The following is a 5550-nucleotide window of genomic DNA, read 5'->3' as shown; positions in this document are numbered from 1 at the left end:
GAAATACTATTTGACCCAGCCATCCCATTACTGGGTATATACCCAAAGGATTATAAATCATGCTGCTATAAAGACACATGCACACGTATGTTTATTGTAGGACTATTCACAATAGCAAAGACTTGGAACCAACCTAAATGTCCATCAATGATAGACTGGATTAAGGAAATGTGCCACATATACACTATGGAATACTAGGCAGCCATAAAAAAGGATGAGTTCATGTCCTTTATAGGGACATGGATGAAGCTGGAAACCATCATTCTGAGCAAACTATTGCAAGGACAGAAAACCAAACACTGCATGTTCTCACTCATAGGTGGGAATTGAACAATGAGAACACTTGGACACAGGGCAGGGAACATAACACACTGGAGCCTGTCATGGGGTGCGGGGAGAGGGGAGGGATAGCATTAGGAGTTATACCTAATGCAAAAGATGAGTTAACGGGTGCAGCACACCAACATGGCACATGTATACGTATGTAACAAACCTACACGTTGTGCACATGTACTCTAGAACTTAAAGTATACTTTTAAAAAAATGGGTTTTTCTTTTCTGCTGTATCGCCAGGCTGCAAATTTTCTGAACTTTTATGCTCTTTTTCTCTTTTGAAATGAAATGCTTTAACAGCACCCAAGTCACCTTTTGAATGCTTTGCTGCTTAGAAATTTCTTCCACCAGATACCTTAAATCATCTCTCTCAAGTTCAAAGTTCCACAAATCTCTAGGGCAGGGGCAAAATGCCACCAGTTGCTGCTAAAACATAACAAGAGTCACCTTTACTCCAGTTCCCCAACAAGTTCCTCATCTCCATCTGAGACCACCTCAGCCTGGACCTTATTGTCCAATATCGCTATCAGCATTTTGGGTAAAGCCATTCAACAAGTCTCTAGGAAGTTCCAAACTTTCCCACATTTTCCCGTCTTTTTCTGAGCCCTCCAAACTGTTGCAGCCTCTGCCTGATACCCAGTTCCAAAGTGGCTTCCATGTTTTTGGATATCTGTTCAGCAATGCCCACTCTACTGGTACCAATGTACTGTATTAGTCCGTTTTCAGGCTGCTGATAAAGACATACCCCAGACTGGGAAGGAAAAGAGGTTTAATTGGATTTACAGCTCCACATGACTGGGGAGGTCTCAGAATCATGGCAGGAGGTGAAAGGCACTTTTTACATGGTGTCAGCGAGAGAAAATGAGGAGATGCAAAAGTGGAAACCCCTGATCAAACCATCAGATCTTGTGAGACTTACTTACTACCATGAGAACAGTATGAGGGAAATTGCCCCCTTGATTCAAATTGTCTCCCACTGCATTCCTCCCACAACATGTGGGAATAATGGGAGTACAATCCAAGACAAGATTTGGGTGGAGACACAGAGGTAAACTATATCAAGGACCCTCTCCAAGAACCTGACCATGCTGACACCCTGTTCTTGGACTTCCAGCCTCCAGAAATAAATGAGAAATAAATATGTGTTATATGTGCCACCAAGTCTATGATATTCTGTCATGGCAGCTCAAACTGACAGAGACAAGCATTATGGTGTACTCTTCCTGAGTTCAAATAAATTTGAAAGTATTTTATGAGATTAGTAACATGATGTGGTAGTAAAATTGAGTAAGTACGACAGCCATTTTCTGTAAAGGAACTTGGAAACTTCCTAGCTTCCTGGCATTTCCTCTTTGCTCAGACACAAGCCTAGAGTCTTCTGATTTGTCTTTTCCCTCCCCCAAATCTTAATTAATTATTTATTAATATAATTTCAACTTTTAGATTCGGGGGTACATTTGCAGATTTGTTCCATGGGCATATTGCGTGACATTGAGGTTTGGGGTATGAGTGATCCCGTCACCCAGATAGTGAGCATAGTGCCCAATAGGTGGTTTTTCAGCCCTTGTTCCCCTCCTTTTCTCCCTTCTCTAGTAGTTCTCAGTGTCTATTGTTCCCCTCCCATGTCTATGTGCATTCAATGTTTAGCATTCACTTTTAAGTGAGAACATGGGGTATTTGGTTTTCTGTTTCTGCATTAATTTGATTAGGATAACGTTCTGCCTGCTGACTTGTCTTTAAACTTGCCATCTGCTTCTCATTTTAAAGAAAAAGAATAATGAGGCTTGTTTTAAGGTCTTTTCCTCACGATTTAAGCAAGATTTGGGGGAAAAAAAAGACCTACAGCTTCACCCTAGATTAGAAGATGACCAAAAGTCTATGGGAGATATGGAAATCATACAGGTTTTAAGATTCTGTTATATGTAATAATAACAGTAGCAACATAATATAGTTTTAATAATGCTATCTTCTATAGTATTTATAATATGTTCGGCAATATGCTAATTGCATTATATGTATTAAGTCATTTTATCCTCACAACACTCTGAAATAAGTACTAATGTTTTACAGCTGAGAGAACTCAGTCACATTGATACTAACTTGCTTGAAGTCACTCAGCTGCAGTGGAAATATCAAGACTTCAACTCATGCTTTTTGACCTTACAATATTACTGTAACGTCTTAATCCATTCAGATAATTGTTAGAATTATTGCATTGAATTGGCTCAATGAAAAATACAATTAGAGAAATATAAAAGGCTATACTAAATATTTTTTGGTCTGTACTATCAGATCCTCTTTCTTGGATCAAAGTGTAAATTTGTGTAAATCACTGTTAGAATATGTATTGCATTAATAATACAAGATTTTTAATTTTTTAACCACCTTAGATAAGTTCCACAAAAATTTATAGTAGTTACCTCAAATTCTTCATGTTTTTTCTATTTTATGGGATTTCACCATATGTAGGTCTTAACATAGATATGACAACTCAAGTTTAGATTCAGTCTTGGGGAATAATCACTATGTGGCAAATTGACTATCTGATAAGTTATTGATTATATCTAGTTCTCTTCACTTCTGGTTGCTCTTGCAGGTGAATAAAATTATCCACTTCCATGTCTACCAGCAGTGTGTGAAAGGAAATAATAGGTAGAACTAGAAAGATCCTTGAAAATCAATCAATTACTCCTTATATTTTTTCAGAGAAAAAGAAGTCCCAGACTGATAAAATAGTCTTGACCAACATACTTTACCCGAACAAAGGGTAGAGGTAAATATAGAGCATGCACTCTAGTATCAGGAGTTCTAGGCTAAATCTTGGCTTTGCAATTGATTAATCAAAAATCTTAGACATGTTATTTAGTCTCTTGGAGGATCAAGTTTTTAACTGGCAAAATTAAGAGATATTAAAGATGATAATATCTCATGAAATTGTCATTGATGATCAAATGATCAAATATAAGGCACAGTGTTTTGCAAACTATTAAGTGTTATGCAAATGTTTAGCTGTAATTAATAGACTTTGCTTCCCAATTTGGAGAGAAATGCTATAAAATGTGTATACCATCAACAATTTGGAATTGGTTCTTGTAAGAAGACAAGAGCAGAATAAATTACAGCTTCTTTATTACATGTTTTATAAAGAGTTACAGGCATTATCTTAAATACTAAATAATTAGACTACAATTCCTGCTTCATTTTAAAGTCATATGTTTATGATCTCATAAAATTATTTTTAGGGTTGTCCAGTGCAAGTAGAACAGGACTATCCCCTCGTCATCTTATTTTTGATGTTTTTCATAAATTATATGTAATATTTGAAAGGAATGTCTACCATTTGCCCACTTCCAGACTCCTCTTATAAGGTATTCCACATGCCTGTTGCCAGGTGAGTAGACGTGAGACTGGATTCTGGTAGAGCTGGAATCAAAGAAGGATGTATGCTAAAGTCAGATAAAGTACAATAGGGCAACACTCTCCCATGATATAGCATTTGATACCCTGGTAAGGACCCTAGGAAACAGTGCAAACATGCTGATAGAATGAAATTTGTAGTATGAAGAAAGTGATGAGCCACAATAAGCAATGTAGAAAATTCCAGAAATGACATCCCAGAGGCTGAAATAAGGGATTAAAAGACTAGGCAAAATGGGCATGTTAACTGGATATACCATGTATATGGAAAGACCACCAGATACCTAGTTTCCATGGAAGGTCTAGAACCATCACTGTTTACAATCAGGAACATTTTGGTGAGAGGAATACCAATATCAGAGTCTTAGCAGTAGCTCTCTTCTGTAGACGAGGGTTGATGATAGGAGATGCTATTTGTAGTAGGCTGAATAGTGCCTACCCCACCACAACCAAAGATGTCTCCATCCTAATTCTTGGAACCTGTGGATGTGTAACCTTCATAATTTAAGGGACTTGGCAGATTTAATTAAATTAAGGATTCTGAGATGAGGAGATTATCCTGGACTACATAGGTGGGCCCAATGTAATTATAGGGGGTCCTTATAAGAGAAAGGTAGGAGGGTGAGAGTTAGAGAATGCGATGTGACAATGGAAGTAGGGGTTGGAATGATGCAGCCATGAACTAAGGAATGCAGGCAGCCTGCAGAAGCCGGAAAATGCAAGTAAATGGATTATTCTCTTGAGGCTCCAAAGGGAATGCAGTTCAGATTACACTTTGATTTTAGCCTAGTGAGACTTATTTTGGATTTTGACACCCAAATCTGCAAGAGAATAGATTTTATATTGTTTTAGGATACTATGTGTGGTAATTTGTTACAGTAGTAATGGGAAACCAAAACACTTAAAGAACTGGGCTAACTGGTGGAAATGGCACTCTAAGACAACAGAGATAAAATGGTAATGCTTAACAGTAAGGAGTCAGGTCGATGCAGTTACAGTAAAGAAGAGCAAGGTTTGAGTGGTAGTCAGCAGATGTGAGACAAAGAGGGTTATAAGAGATGATGACCAGAACATGGTGTCCTTAGGGGCAAGATAGACGGGCAGCCAACACAGATACTACTCAGTCTACACAATGAAAAGAAATCAAGAATAGATGTACAGAAGGCTGAGGCCAGTTGCTTCAGTTAAAAAATCATGATTCCTCTTCTAAATTTTGGTTTTCAAACCCCAAATTCATTGACTGAAGGAGAGGCCAGGTCTCTAACAAAAAGGGCTCTTTGTTACCATATACACTTTCTAAGAGATCTAATACTATCACAGTAGGTCTTTCCTATATTTAGGTAACTACATTCTGGGGAAAGATAAATATACAAACATTTTAAGGACTGCTTAAACTCAGAATCTGAGTTGATACTGTTACTCAAGAGAACCAAAAATCTCATCACAGCCCCTCTATTAGAGTGAAGACATATGAGGGTCAAGTAATAGGATCCTGGCTCATATACTGCTCACAGAGTGCACTGGTTCCAAAGATATACTTCAGATTTATTTTCCTAGTCTTTGAAGGGGCCGTTTAAATGGATATCCTTGATAGTTGACACAACTCCCACTTTGGTTCTTTGGCCTGGGAAGAAAGAGTAATCATAGCAAGGAAGTTTAAGTGGAAGTTGTTGAAACTGCATCCCCATGTGGCCAGATAGTAAAAACAAAAACAAAAACAAAAACAGTATTCCATGTCAAGAAGAATGGTAGAAATTAATGCAATTTTTAAAAGTTGCAGAATTGGTGATACTGTATTTT

This window comes from Mandrillus leucophaeus, unplaced genomic scaffold, assembly GCF_000951045.1.
Source record: "Mandrillus leucophaeus isolate KB7577 unplaced genomic scaffold, Mleu.le_1.0 Scaffold1132, whole genome shotgun sequence".
Lineage (NCBI taxonomy): Eukaryota > Metazoa > Chordata > Mammalia > Primates > Cercopithecidae > Mandrillus > Mandrillus leucophaeus.
This window is presented reverse-complemented; position numbering follows the sequence as displayed.